Genomic DNA, 15380 nt, shown 5'->3' with positions numbered 1-15380 from the left:
GAAGCAGCAGCAGAAACAGAAGCAGCAGAAACATAAGCAGCTGCAGAAACAGAAGCAGAAGCAGAAACAGCAGCAGCACAAACAGAAAAAGCCGAATCAGAAGCAGCAGCAGAAATAGAAGCAGCGGAAGCAGAAGCAGCAGCAGAAACAGCAGTAGCAGAAACAGCAGCAGCAGACACAGCAGCAGCAGAAACAGAAGCAGCAGAAACAGAATTAGCAGCAGAAAAAGAAACAGCAGCAGAAACAGGAGCAACAGCAGAAACAGAAGCAGCAGCAGAAACAGAATCAGCAGCGGAAAAAGAAACAGCAGCAGAAACAGGAGCAACAGCAGAAACAGAAGCAGCAGCAGAAACAGAAGCTACAGAAACAGAATCAGCAGCAGAAAGAGCAGCAGCAAAAACAGAAGCAGCAGCAGAAACGAGAGCAGCAGCAGAGACAGCAGCAGCGGCAGAATCAGAAGCAGCAGCAGAAACAGAAGCAGCAGCAGAAACAGAATCAGCAGCAGATAAAGAAGCATCAGCAGAAACAGGAACAACAGCTGACACTGAATCAGCAGCAGAAAAAGAAGCAGAAGCAGAAACAGGAGCAACAGCAGAAACAGAAGCAGCAGCAGAAACAGAAGCAACTGAAACAGAATCAGCTGCAGAAACAGCAGCAGCAGATACAGCAGCAGTAGAAACAGAAGCAGCTGCAGAAACAGGAGCAGCAGCAGAAACAGCAGTAGCAGAAACATAAGCAGCAGCTGAAACAGAGGCAGCAGCAGAAATAGAAACAGCAGAAACAAGAGCAGTTTCAGAAACAGCAGCAGCAGAGACAGCAGCAGTAGAAATAGAAGCATCAGCGGAAAGAGTAGCAGCAGAGACAGCCACTGTAGAAACAGAAGCAGCAGCAAAACAGGAGCAGCAGCAGAAACAAGAGCGGCTGCAGAAACAGGTGCGGCAGCAGAAACAGGAGCAGCTGCAGAAACAGGAACAGCAGCAGAAACAGGAGCGGCAACAGAAACAGGAGCGGCAGCAGAAACAGGAGCGGCAGCAGAAACAGGAGTGGCAGCAGAAACAGAAACAGCAGCAGAAACAGTAGCAGCAGAAACAGGGGCAGCAGCAGAAATAGACGCAGCAGAAACAAGAGCAGCAGCAAAAACAGCAGCATCAGAGACAGCAGCAGAAATAGAAGCAGCTGCAGAAACAGAAGCAGCAGTGGAAACAGCAGCAGCAGAAAAAGTAGCAGCAGAATCAGAGGCAGCAGAAACAGAAGCAGCAGCAAAAACAGAAGCAGCAGAAACATAAGCAGCTGCAGAAACCGAAGCAGTTGCAGAAACAGCAGCAGCAGAAACAGGAGCAGCAGAAACAGAAGCAGCAGCATAAACAGAAGCAGCAGCAGAAACAGCAGCAGCAGAAACAGCGGCAGCAGAAACAGAATCAGCAGCAGAAACAAAAGCAGTAGCAGAGACAGCAGCAGCAGCATAAACATAATCAGCAGCAGAGAAAAAAGCATCAGCAGAAACAGGAGCAACAGCAGAGACAGAATCAGCAGCAGAAAAAGAAGCAGCAGCAGAAACAGGAGCAGCAGCAGAAACAGAATCAGCAGCAGAAACAGAAGCAGCAGAAACAGATGCAGCAGCAGAAACAGAAGCAGCAGCAGAAACAGAAGCAGCAGAAACAGAATCAGCAGCAGAAAAAAAAACAGCAGCAGAAACAGGAGCAGGAGAAACAGAATCAGCAGCGGAAAAAGAAGCAGCAGCAGAAACAGGAGCAGCAGAAACAGAAGCAGCAGCAGAAACAGAAGCAACAAAAACAGAATCAGCAGCAGAAAGAGCAGCAGCAAAAACAGAAGCAGCAGCAGAAACAAGAGCAGCAGCAGAGACAGCAGCAGCAGCAGAATCAGAAGCAGCAGCAGAAACAGAAGCAGCAGCAGAAACAGAATCAGCAGCAGATAAAGAAGCATCAGCAGAAACAGGAACAACAGCTGAAACTGAATCAGCAGCTGAAAAAGAAGCAGAAGCAGAAACAGGAGCAACAGCAGAAACAGAAGCAGCAGCAGAAACAGAGCAACAGAAACAGAAGCAGCAGCAGAAAGAAGTGCAGCAGCAGAGACAGCAGTAGCAGCAGAAACAGAATCAGCAGCAGAAAAAGAAGCAGCAGAAACAGAAGCAGCAGCAGAAACAGAAGCAGCAGAAAGAGAAGCAGCAGCAGAAACAGAAACAGCAGAAACATAAGCAGCAGCAGAAACAGGAGCAGCAGCAGAAACAAGAGCAGCAGCAGAAACAGCAGCAGCAGAGACAGTAGCAGCAGCAGAAACAAGAGCAGCAGCAGAAACAGCAGCAGCAGAGACAGTAGAAGAAGCAGAAACAGATGCAGCAGCAGAAACAAAAGCAGCAGAAACAGAAGCAGCAGCAGAATCAAGAGCAGCAGCAGAAACAGCAGCAGCAGAGACAGTAGCAGCAGAAACAGACGCAGCTGCAGAAACAGGAGCAGCAGCAGAAACAGCAGCAGCAGATACAGAAGCAGCAGCAGAAACAGAAGCAACAAAAACAGAATCAGCAGCAGAAAGAACAGCAGCAAAAACAGAAGCAGCAGCAGAAACAAGAGCAGCAGCAGAGACAGCAGCAGCAGCAGAATCAGAAGCAGCAGCAGAAACAGAAGCCACAGCAGAAACAGAATCAGCAGCATATAAAGAAGCATCAGCAGAAACAGGAACAACAGCTGAAACTGAATCAGCAGCAGAAAAAGAAGCAGAAGCAGAAACAGGAGCAACAGCAGAAACAGAAGCAGCAGCAGAAACAGAAGCAACAGAAACAGAATCAGCAGCAGAAACAGCAGCAGCAGATACAGCAGCAGTAGAAACAGAAGCAGCTGCAGAAAGAAGTGCAGCAGCAGAGTAAGCAGTAGCAGCAGAAACAGAATCAGCAGCAGAAAAAGAAGCAGCAGAAACATAAGCAGCAGCAGAAACAGAAGCAGCAGCAGAAACAGAAGCAGCAGAAAGAGAAGCAGCAGCAGAAACAGAAACAGCAGAAACAGAAGCAGCAGCAGAAACAGGAGCAGCAGCAGAAATAGAAGCATTAGAAACAGAAGCAGCAGCAGAAACAGGAGCAGCAGCAGAAACAGGACAAGCAGCAGAAACAGGTGCAGCAGCAGAAACAGAAGCAGCAGAAACAGAAGCAGCAGCAGAAACAAGAGCAGCAGCAGAAATAGCAGCAGCAGATACAGCAGCAGCAGAAACAGAAGCAGCTGCAGAAACAGGAGCAGCAGCAGAAACAGCAGTAGCAGAAACAGAAGCAGCAGCTGAAACAGAGGCAGCAGCAGAAATAGAAACAGCAGAAACAAGAGCAGTTTCAGAAACAGCAGCAGTAGAGACAGCAGCAGTAGAAATAGAAGCATCAGCGGAAAGAGTAGCAGCAGAGACAGCTGCAGTAGAAATAGAAGCAGCAGCAGAAACAGGAGCAGCAGCAGAAACAAGAGCGGCTGCAGAAACGGGTGCGGCAGCAGAAACAGGAGCAGCTACAGAAACAGGAACAGCAGCAGAAACAGGAGCGGCAGCAGAAACAGGAGTGGCAGCAGAAACAGAAACAGAAGCAGAAACAGTAGCAGCAGAAACAGGGGCAGCAGCAGAAACAGGAGCGGCAGCAGAGACATTATCAGCCGCAGAAACAGTAGCAGCAGAAACAGGAGCAGCAGCAGAAACAGAGGCAGCAGCAGAAATAGAAGCAGCATAAACAAGAGCAGCAGCAGTAACAGCAGCATCAGAGACAGCAGCAGAAATAGAAGCAGCTGCAGAAACAGAAGCAGCAGCAGAAACAGCAGCAGTAGAAACATAAGCAGCTGCAAAACAGAAGCAGTAGCAGAAACAGCAGCAGCAGAAACAGAAGCAGCAGAAACAGAAGCAGCAGCATAAACAGAAGCAGCAGCAGAAACAGCAGCAGAAGAAACAGCGCTAGCAGAAACAGAATCAGCAGCAGAAACAAAAGCAGTAGCAGAGACAGCAGCAGCAGCATAAACATAATCAGCAGCAGAAACAGGAGAAGCAGCAGAAACAGGAGCAGCATCAGAAACAGAATCAGCTGCAGAGAAAGAACCATCAGAAGAAACAGGAGCAACAGCACAAACAGAATCAGCAGCAGAAACAGAAGCAGCAGAAACAGATGCAGCAGCAGAAACAGAAGCAGCAGCAGAAATAGAATCAGCATAAACAAGAGCAGCAGCAGAAACAGCAGCATCAGAGACAGCAGCAGAAATAGAAGCAGCTGCAGAAACAGAAGCAGCAGCAGAAACAGCAGCAGCATAAACATAAGGAGCTGCAGAAACAGAAGCAGTAGCAGAAACAGCAGCAGCAGAAACAGAAGCAGCAGAAACAAGAACAGCAGCAGAAACAGGAGGGGCAGCAGAAACAGGAACAGCAGCAGAAACAAGAGCGGCAGCAGAAACAGGTGCAGCAGCAGAAACAGGAGCAGCTACAGAAACAGGAACAGCAGCAGAAACAGGAGCGGCAACAGAAACAGGAGCAGCAGCATAAACAGCAGCGGCAGCAGAAACAGGAGTGGCATCAGAAACAGAAACAGCATCAGAGACAGTAGCAGCAGAAACAGGGGCAGCAGCAGAAACAGAAGCAACAGAAACACAATCAGCAGCAGAAACAGGAGCAGCAGAAACAGAAGCAGCAGCAGAAAGAAGTGCAGCAGCAGAGACAGCAGTAGCAGCAGAAACAGAATCAGCAGCAGAAAAAGAAGCAGCAGAAACATAAGCAGCAGCAGAAACAGTAGCAGCAGAAACAGGAGCAGCAGCAGAAGCAGAGGCAGCAGCAGAAATAGACGCAGCAGAAACAAGAGCAGCAGCAGAAACAGCAGCATCAGAGACAGCAGCAGAAATAGAAGCAGCTGCAGAAACAGAAGCAGCAGCAGAAACAGCAGCAGCTGAAAAAGCAGCAGCAGAAACAGAGGCAGCAGAAACAGAAGCAGCTGCAGAAACAGAAGCAGCAGAAACATAAGCAGCTGCAGAAACAGAAGCAGTAGCAGAAACAGCAGCAGCAGAAACAGAAGCAGCAGAAACAGAAGCAGCAGCAGAAACAGAAGCAGCAGCAGAAACAGCAGCAGCAGAAGCAGTGGCAGCGAAACAGAATCAGCAGCAGAAACAAAAGCAGTAGCAGAAACAGGAGCAGCATCAGAAACAGAATCAGCAGCAGAGAAAAAAGCATCAGCAGAAACAGGAGCAACAGCAGAGACAGAATCAGCAGCAGAAAAAGAAGCAGCAGCAGAAACAGGAGCAGCAGCAGAAACAGAATCAGCAGCAGAAACAGAAGCAGCAGAAACAGATGCAGCAGCAGAAACAGAAGCAGCAGCAGAAACAGAAGCAGCAGAAACAGAATCAGCAGCAGAAAAAAAAAACAGCAGCAGAAACAGGAGCAGGAGAAACAGAATCAGCAGTGGAAAAAGAAGCAGCAGCAGAAACAGGAGCAACAGCAGAAACAGAAGCAGCAGCAGAAACAGAAGCAACAAAAAGAGAATCAGCAGCAGACACAGCAGCAGCAGAGATAGAAGCAGCAGCAGAAACAAGAGCAGCAGCAGAGACAGCAGCAGCAGCAGAATCAGAAGCAGCAGCAGAAACAGAAGCAGCAGCAGAAACAGAATGAGCAACAGATAAAAAAGCAACACAAGAAACAGGAACAACAGCTGAAACTGAATCAGCAGCAGAAACAGAAGCAGAAGAAGAAAAAGAAGCAACAGCAGAAACAGAAGCATCAGCAGAAACAGAAGCAACGGAAAAAAATCAGCAGCAGAAACAGCAGCAGCAGAAACAGAAGCAGCAGCAGAAACAAGTGCAGCAGCAGAGACAGCAGTAGCAGCAGAAACAGAATCAGCAGCAGAAAAAGAAGCAGCAGAAACATAAGCAGCAGCAGAAACAGAAGCATCAGCAGAAACAGAAGCATTAGAATCAGAAGCAGCAGCAGAAACAAAAGCAGCAGCAGAAACACGAGAAGCAGCAGAAACAGAGGCAGCAGCAGAAACAGAAGCAGCAGAAAAGAAGCAGCTGCAGAAACAAGAGCAGCAGCAGAAACAGCAGCAGCAGAGACAGTAGCAGCAGAAACAGACACAGCTGCAGAAACAGGAGCAGCAGCAGAAACAGCAGCAGCAGATACTGCAGCAGCAGAAACAGATGCAGCTGCAGAAACAGGAGCAGCAGCAGAAACAGCAGTAGCAGAAAGAGAAGCAGCAGCTGAAACAGAGGCAGCAGCAGAAATAGAAACAGCAGAAACAAGAGCAGCAGCAGAAACAGCAGCAGCAGACAGCAGCTGTAGAAATAGAAGCATCAGCAGAAAGAGTAGCAGCAGAGACAGCAGCAGTAGAAACAGAAGCAGCAGCAGAAACAGAAGCAGCAGCAGAAACAGAAGCAGCAGTAGAAACAGCTGCAGCAGAAAGAGCAGCAGCAGAAACAGATGCAGCAGACACAGCAGCAGCAGAAACAGAAGCAGCAGAAACAGAATCAGCAGCAGAAACAAAAGCAGTAGCAGAGACAGCAGCAGCAGCACAAACGTAATCAGCAGCAGGAACAGGAGCAGCAGCAGAAACAGGAGCAGCAGCAGAAACAGAATCAGCTGCAGAGAAAGAAGCATCAGCAGAAACAGGAGCAACAGCAGAGACAGAATCAGCAGCAGAAAAAGAAGCAGCAGTGGAAACAGGGGCAGCAGCAGAAACACAAGCAGCAGCAGAAACAGAAGCAGCAGAAACAGATGCAGCAGCAGAAACAGAAGCAGCAGTAGAAACAGACACAGCAGAAACAGATTCAGCAGCAGAAAAAGAAACAGCAGCAGAATCAGGAGCAGCAGAAACAGAATCAGCAGCGGAAAAAGAAGCAGCAGCAGAAACAGGAGCAACAGCAGAAACAGAAGCAGCAGCAGAAACAGGAGCAACAGAAACAGAATCAGCAGCAGAAAGAACAGCAGCAAAAACAGAAGCAGCAGCAGAAACAAGAGCAGTTTCAGAAACAGCAGCAGCAGAGACAGCAGCAGTAGAAATAGAAGCAGCAGCAGAAAGAGTAGCAGCAGAGACAGCAGCAGTAGAAATAGAAGCAGCAGCAGAAACAGCTGCAGCAGAAAGAGCAGCAGCAGAAACAGAGGCACCAGAAACAGAAGCAGCAGCAGAAACAGAAGCAGCAGAAACATAAGCAGCTGCAGAAACAGAAGCAGAAGCAGAAACAGCAGCAGCACAAACAGAAGAAGCCGAACCAGAAGCAGCAGCAGAAATAGAAGCAGCAGAAGCACAAGCAGCAGCAGAAACAGCAGTAGCAGAAACAGCAGCAGCAGACACAGCAGCAGCAGAAACAGAAGCAGCAGAAACAGAATTAGCAGCAGAAAAAGAAACAGCAGCAGAAACAGGAGCAGCAGAAACAGAATCAGCAGCGGAAAAAGAAGCAGCAGCAGAAACAGGAGCAATAGCAGAAACAGAAGCAACAAACACCGAATCAGCAGCAGAAAGAGCAGCAGCAAAACAGAAGCAGCAGCAGAAACAAGAGCAGCAGCAGAGACAGCAGCAGCAGCAGAATCAGAAGCAGCAGCAGAAACAGAAGCCTCAGCAGAAACAGAATCAGCAGCAGATAAAGAAGCATCAGCAGAAACAGGAACAACAGCTGAAACTCAATCAGCAGCAGAAGAAGAAGCAGAAGCAGAAACAGGAGCAACAGCAGAAACAGAAGCAGCAGCTGAAACAGAAGCAACAGAAACAGAATCAGCAGCAGATACAGCAGCAGCAGAAACAGAAGCAGAAGCAGAAACAGCAGCAGCACAAACAGAAGAAGCCGAACCAGAAGCAGCAGCAGAAATAGAAGCAGCAGAAGCACAAGCAGCAGCAGAAACAGCAGTAGCAGAAACAGCAGCAGCAGACACAGCAGCAGCAGAAACAGAAGCAGCAGAAACAGAATTAGCAGCAGAAAAAGAAACAGCAGCAGAAACAGGAGCAGCAGAAACAGAATCAGCAGCGGAAAAAGAAGCAGCAGCAGAAACAGGAGCAACAGCAGAAACAGAAGCAACAAAAACAGAATCAGCAGCAGAAAGAGCAGCAGCAAAACAGAAGCAGCAGCAGAAACAAGAGCAGCAGCAGAGACAGCAGCAGCAGCAGAATCAGAAGCAGCAGCAGAAACAGAAGCCTCAGCAGAAACAGAATCAGCAGCAGATAAAGAAGCATCAGCAGAAACAGGAACAACAGCTGAAACTCAATCAGCAGCAGAAGAAGAAGCAGAAGCAGAAACAGGAGCAACAGCAGAAACAGAAGCAGCAGCTGAAACAGAAGCAACAGAAACAGAATCAGCAGCAGATACAGCAGCAGCAGAAACAGAAGCAGAAGCAGAAACAGCAGCAGCACAAACAGAAGAAGCCGAACCAGAAGCAGCAGCAGAAATAGAAGCAGCAGAAGCACAAGCAGCAGCAGAAACAGCAGTAGCAGAAACAGCAGCAGCAGACACAGCAGCAGCAGAAACAGAAGCAGCAGAAACAGAATTAGCAGCAGAAAAAGAAACAGCAGCAGAAACAGGAGCAGCAGAAACAGAATCAGCAGCGGAAAAAGAAGCAGCAGCAGAAACAGGAGCAACAGCAGAAACAGAAGCAACAAAAACCGAATCAGCAGCAGAAAGAGCAGCAGCAAAACAGAAGCAGCAGCAGAAACAAGAGCAGCAGCAGAGACAGCAGCAGCAGCAGAATCAGAAGCAGCAGCAGAAACAGAAGCCTCAGCAGAAACAGAATCAGCAGCAGATAAAGAAGCATCAGCAGAAACAGGAGCAGCAGCAGAAACAGAATCAGCAGCAGAAACAGAAGCAGCAGAAACAGATGCAGCAGCAGAAACAGAAGCAGCAGCAGAAACAGAAGCAGCAGAAACAGAATCAGCAGCAGAAAAAAAAAAACAGCAGCAGAAACAGGAGCAGGAGAAACAGAATCAGCAGTGGAAAAAGAAGCAGCAGCAGAAACAGGAGCAACAGCAGAAACAGAAGCAGCAGCAGAAACAGAAGCAACAAAAAGAGAATCAGCAGCAGAAACAGCAGCAGCAGAGATAGAAGCAGCAGAAGAAACAAGAGCAGCAGCAGAGACAGCAGCAGCAGCAGAATCAGAAGCAGCAGCAGAAACAGAAGGAGCATCAGAAACAGAATGAGCAACAGATAAAAAAGCATCAGAAGAAACAGGAACAGGAACAACAGCTGAAACTCAATCAGCAGCAGAAGAAGAAGCAGAAGCAGAAACAGGAGCAACAGCAGAAACAGAAGCAGCAGCTGAAACAGAAGCAACAGAAACAGAATCAGCAGCAGATACAGCAGCAGCAGAAACAGAAGCAGCAGCAGAAAGAAGTGCAGCAGCAGAGACAGCAGTAGCAGCAGAAACAGAATCAGCAGCAGAAAAAGAAGCAGCAGAAACATAAGCAGCAGCAGAAACAGTAGCAGCAGAAACAGGAGCAGCAGCAGAAACAGAGGCAGCAGCAGAAATAGACGCAGCAGAAACAAGAGCAGCAGCAGAAACAGCAGCATCAGAGACAGCAGCAGAAATAGAAGCAGCTGCAGAAACAGAAGCAGCAGCAGAAACAGCAGCAGCAGAAAAAGCAGCAGCAGAAACAGAGGCAGCAGAAACAGAAGCAGCTGCAGAAACAGAAGCAGCAGAAACATAAGCAGCTGCAGAAACAGAAGCAGTAGCAGAAACAGCAGCAGCAGAAACAGAAGCAGCAGAAACAGAAGCAGCAGCAGAAACAGAAGCAGCAGCAGAAACAGCAGCAGCAGAAGCAGCGGCAGCGAAACAGACTCAGCAGCAGAAACAAAAGCAGTAGCAGAAACAGGAGCAGCATCAGAAACAGAATCAGCAGCAGAGAAAGAAGCATCAGCAGAAACAGGAGCAACAGCAGAGACAGAATCAGCAGCAGAAAAAGAAGCAGCAGCAGAAACAGGAGCAGCAGCAGAAACAGAATCAGCAGCAGAAACAGAAGCAGCAGAAACAGATGCAGCAGCAGAAACAGAAGCAGCAGCAGAAACAGAAGCAGCAGAAACAGAATCAGCAGCAGAAAAAAAAAACAGCAGCAGAAACAGGAGCAGGAGAAACAGAATCAGCAGTGGAACAAGAAGCAGCAGCAGAAACAGGAGCAACAGCAGAAACAGAAGCAGCAGCAGAAACAGAAGCAACAAAAAGAGAATCAGCAGCAGAAACAGCAGCAGCAGAGATAGAAGCAGCAGAAGAAACAAGAGCAGCAGCAGAGACAGCAGCAGCAGCAGAATCAGAAGCAGCAGCAGAAACAGAAGGAGCATCAGAAACAGAATGAGCAACAGATAAAAAAGCATCAGAAGAAACAGGAACAACAGCTGAAACTGAATCAGCAGCAGAAAAAGAAGCAGAAGAAGAAAAAGGAGCAACAGCAGAAACAGAAGCATCAGCAGAAACAGAAGCAATGGAAAAAAATCAGCAGCAGAAACAGCAGCAGCAGAAACAGAAGCAGCAGCAGAAACAAGTGCAGCAGCAGAGACAGCAGTAGCAGCAGAAACAGAATCAGCAGCAGAAAAAGAAGCAGCAGAAACATGAGCAGCAGCAGAAACAGAAGCATCAGCAGAAACAGAAGCATTAGAATCAGAAGCAGCAGCAGAAACAAAAGCAGCAGCAGAAACAGGAGAAGCAGCAGAAACAGAGGCAGCAGCAGAAACAGAAGCAGCAGAAAAGAAGCAGCAGCAGAAACAAGAGCAGCAACAGAAAAAGCAGCAGCAGAGACAGTAGCAGCAGAAACAGACGCAGCTGCAGAAACAGGAGCAGCAGCAGAAACAGCAGCAGCATTTACAGCAGCAGCAGAAACCGAAGCAGCTGCAGAAACAGGAGCAGCAGCAGAAACAGAGGCAGCAGCAGAAATAGAAACAGCAGAAACAAGAGCAGCAGCAGAAACAGCAGCAGCAGACAACAGCAGTAGAAATAGAAGCAGCAGCAGAAAGAGTAGCAGCAGAGACAGCAGCAGTAGAAATAGAAGCAGCAGACACAGCAGCAGCAGAAACAGAAGCAGCAGAAACAGAATCAGCAGCAGAAACAAAAGCAATAGCAGAGACAGCAGCAGCAGCATAAACAAAATCAGCAGCAGGAACAGGAGCAGCAGCAGAAACAGGAGCAGCAGCAGAAACAGAATCAGCAGCAGAGAAAGAAGCATCAGCAGAAACAGGAGCAACAGCAGAGACAGAATCAGCAGCAGAAAAAGAAGCAGCAGCGGAAACACGGGCAGCAGCAGAAACAGAAGCAGCAGCAGAAACAGAAGCAGCAGAAACAGATGCAGCAGCAGAAACAGAAGCAGCAGTAGAAACAGAAGCAGCAGAAACAGAATTAGCAGCAGAAAAAGAAACAGCAGCAGAAACAGGAGCAGCAGAAACAGAATCAGCAGCGGAAAAAGAAGCAGCAGCAGAAACAGGAGCAACAGCAGAAACAGAAGCAGCAGCAGAAACAGAAGCAACAAAAACAGAATCAGCAGCAGAAACAGCAGCAGCAGAGATAGAAGCAGCAGAAGAAACAAGAGCAGCAGCAGAGACAGCAGCAGCAGCAGAATCAGAAGCAGCAGCAGAAACAGAAGGAGCATCAGAAACAGAATGAGCAACAGATAAAAAAGCATCAGAAGAAACAGGAACAACAGCTGAAACTGAATCAGCAGCAGAAAAAGAAGCAGAAGAAGAAAAAGGAGCAACAGCAGAAACAGAAGCATCAGCAGAAACAGAAGCAATGGAAAAAACTCAGCAGCAGAAACAGCAGCAGCAGAAACAGAAGCAGCAGCAGAAACAAGTGCAGCAGCAGAGACAGCAGTAGCAGCAGAAACAGAATCAGCAGCAGAAAAAGAAGCAGCAGAAACATGAGCAGCAGCAGAAACAGAAGCATCAGCAGAAACAGAAGCATTAGAATCAGAAGCAGCAGCAGAAACAAAAGCAGCAGCAGAAACAGGAGAAGCAGCAGAAACAGAGGCAGCAGCAGAAACAGAAGCAGCAGAAAAGAAGCAGCAGCAGAAACAAGAGCAGCAACAGAAAAAGCAGCAGCAGAGACAGTAGCAGCAGAAACAGACGCAGCTGCAGAAACAGGAGCAGCAGCAGAAACAGCAGCAGCATTTACAGCAACAGCAGAAACCGAAGCAGCTGCAGAAACAGGAGCAGCAGCAGAAACAGAGGCAGCAGCAGAAATAGAAACAGCAGAAACAAGAGCAGCAGCAGAAACAGCAGCAGCAGACAACAGAAGTAGAAATAGAAGCAGCAGCAGAAAGAGTAGCAGCAGAGACAGCAGCAGTAGAAATAGAAGCAGCAGACACAGCAGCAGCAGAAACAGAAGCAGCAGAAACAGAATCAGCAGCAGAAACAAAAGCAGTAGCAGAGACAGCAGCAGCAGCATAAACAAAATCAGCAGCAGGAACAGGAGCAGCAGCAGAAACAGGAGCAGCAGCAGAAACAGAATCAGCAGCAGAGAAAGAAGCATCAGCAGAAACAGGAGCAACAGCAGAGACAGAATCAGCAGCAGAAAAAGAAGCAGCAGCGGAAACACGGGCAGCAGCAGAAACAGAAGCAGCAGCAGAAACAGAAGCAGCAGAAACAGATGCAGCAGCAGAAACAGAAGCAGCAGTAGAAACAGAAGAAGCAGAAACAGAATTAGCAGCAGAAAAAGAAACAGCAGCAGAAACAGGAGCAGCAGAAACAGAATCAGCAGCGGAAAAAGAAGCAGCAGCAGAAACAGGAGCAACAGCAGAAACAGAAGCAGCAGCAGAAACAGAAGCAACAAAAACAGAATCAGCAGCAGAAAGAGCAGCAGCAAAAACAGAAACAGCAGCAGAAAGAGTAGCAGCAGAGACAGCAGCAGTAGAAAAGAAGCAGCAGCAGAAACAAGAGCAGCAGCAGAAACAGCAGCAGCAGAGACAGTAGCAGCAGAAACAGACACAGCTGCAGAAACAGGAGCAGCAGCAGAAACAGCAGCAGCAGAAACAGCAGCAGCAGAAACAGAAGCAGCTGCAGAAACAGGAGCAGCAGCAGAAACAGCAGTAGCAGAAACAGAAGCAGCAGCTGAAACAGAGGCAGCAGCAGAAATAGAAACAGCAGAAACAAGAACAGCAGCAGAAACAGCAGCAGCAGAGACAGCAGCAGTAGAAACAGAAGCAGCAGCAGAAACAGAATCAGCAGCAGAAACAAAAGCAGTAGCAGAGACAGCAGCAGCAGCATAAACATAATCAGCAGCAGGAACAGGAGCAGCAGCAGAAACAGGAGCAGCAGCAGAAACAGAATCAGCAGCAGAGAAAGAAGCATCAGCAGAAACAGGAGCAACAGCAGAAACAGAATCAGCAGCAGAAAAAGAAGCAACAGCGGAAACAGGGGCAGCAGCAGAAACAGAAGCAGCAGCAGAAACAGAAGCAGCAGAAACAGATGCAGCAGCAGAAACAGAAGCAGCAGTAGAAACAGAAGAAGCAGAAACAGAATTAGCAGCAGAAAAAGAAACAGCAGCAGAAACAGGAGCAGCAGAAACAGAATCAGCAGCGGAAAAAGAAGCAGCAGCAGAAACAGGAGCAACAGCAGAAACAGAAGCAGCAGCAGAAACAGAAGCAACAAAAACAGAATCAGCAGCAGAAAGAGCAGCAGCAAAAACAGAAGCAGCAGCAGAAACAAGAGCAGTTTCAGAAACAGCAGCAGCAGAGACAGCAGCAGTAGAAATAGAAGCAGCAGCAGAAAGAGTAGCAGCAGAGACAGCAGCAGTAGAAATAGAAGCAGCAGCAGAAACAGCTGCAGCAGAAAGAGCAGCAGCAGAAACAGAGGCACCAGAAACAGAATTAGCAGCAGAAAAAGAAACAGCAGCAGAAACAGGAGCAGCAGAAACAGAAGCAGAAGCAGAAACAGCAGCAGCACAAACAGAAGAAGCCGAACCAGAAGCAGCAGCAGAAACAGAAGCAGCAGAAGCACAAGCAGCAGCAGAAACAGCAGTAGCAGAAACAGCAGCAGCAGAAACAGAAGCAGCAGAAACAGAATTAGCAGCAGAAAAAGAAACAGCAGCAGAAACAGGAGCAGCAGAAACAGAATCAGCAGCGGAAAAAGAAGCAGCAGCAGAAACAGGAGCAACAGCAGAAACAGAAGCAACAAAAACCGAATCAGCAGCAGAAAGAGCAGCAGCAAAAACAGAAGCAGCAGCATAAACAGAAGCAGCAGAAACAGAATCAGCAGCAGAAAAAGAAACAGCAGCAGAAAAAGGAGCAGGAGAAACAGAATCAGCAGCGGAAAAAGAAGCAGCAGCAGAATCAGGAGCAACAGCAGAAAAAGAAGCAGCAGCAGAAACAGAAGCAACAAAAAGAGAATTATCAGCAGAAACAGCAGCAGCAGAAACAGAAGCAGCAGCAGAAACAAGAGCAGCAGCAGAGACAGCAGCAGCAGCAGAATCAGAAGCAGCAGCAGAAACAGAAGCAGCAGCAGAAACAGAATGATCAGCAGATAAAAAAGCATCAGAAGAAACAGGAACAACAGCTGAAACTGAATCAGCAGCAGAAAAAGAAGCAGAAGAAGAAAAAGGAGCAACAGCAGAAACAGAAGCAGCAGCAGAAACAGAAGCAACAGAAAAACTCAGCAGCAGAAACAGCAGCAGCAGAAACAGAAGCAGCAGCAGAAACAAGTGCAGCAGCAGAGACAGCAGTAGCAGCAGAAACAGAATCAGCAGCAGAAAAAGAAGCAGCAGAAACAAAAGCAGCAGCAGAAACAGGAGAAGCAGCAGAAACAGAGGCAGCAGCAGAAACAGAAGCAGCAGAAAAGAAGCAGCAGCAGAAACAAGAGCAGCAGCAGAAACAGCAGCAGCAGAGACAGTAGCAGCAGAAACAGACACAGCTGCAGAAACAGGAGCAGCAGCAGAAACAGCAGCAGCAGAAACAGCAGCAGCAGAAACAGAAGCAGCTGCAGAAACAGGAGCAGCAGCAGAAACAGCAGTAGCAGAAACAGAAGCAGCAGCTGAAACAGAGGCAGCAGCAGAAATAGAAACAGCAGAAACAAGAGCAGCAGCAGAAACAGCAGCAGCAGAGACAGCAGCAGTAGAAACAGAAGCAGCAGCAGAAACAGAATCAGCAGCAGAAACAAAAGCAGTAGCAGAGACAGCAGCAGCAGCATAAACATAATCAGCAGCAGGAACAGGAGCAGCAGCAGAAACAGGAGCAGCAGCAGAAACAGAATCAGCAGCAGAGAAAGAAGCATCAGCAGAAACAGGAGCAACAGCAGAAACAGAATCAGCAGCAGAAAAAGAAGCAACAGCGGAAACAGGGGCAGCAGCAGAAACAGAAGCAGCAGCAGAAACAGAAGCAGCAGAAACAGATGCAGCAGCAGAAACAGAAGCAGCAGTAGAAACAGAAGAAGCAGAAACAGAATTAGCAGCAGAAAAAGAAACAGCAGCAGAAACAGGAG

Source organism: Carcharodon carcharias, chromosome 1, assembly GCF_017639515.1.
Source record: "Carcharodon carcharias isolate sCarCar2 chromosome 1, sCarCar2.pri, whole genome shotgun sequence".
In the NCBI taxonomy this organism is placed as follows: domain Eukaryota; kingdom Metazoa; phylum Chordata; class Chondrichthyes; order Lamniformes; family Lamnidae; genus Carcharodon; species Carcharodon carcharias.
Note: the sequence above shows the minus strand (reverse complement) of the source record.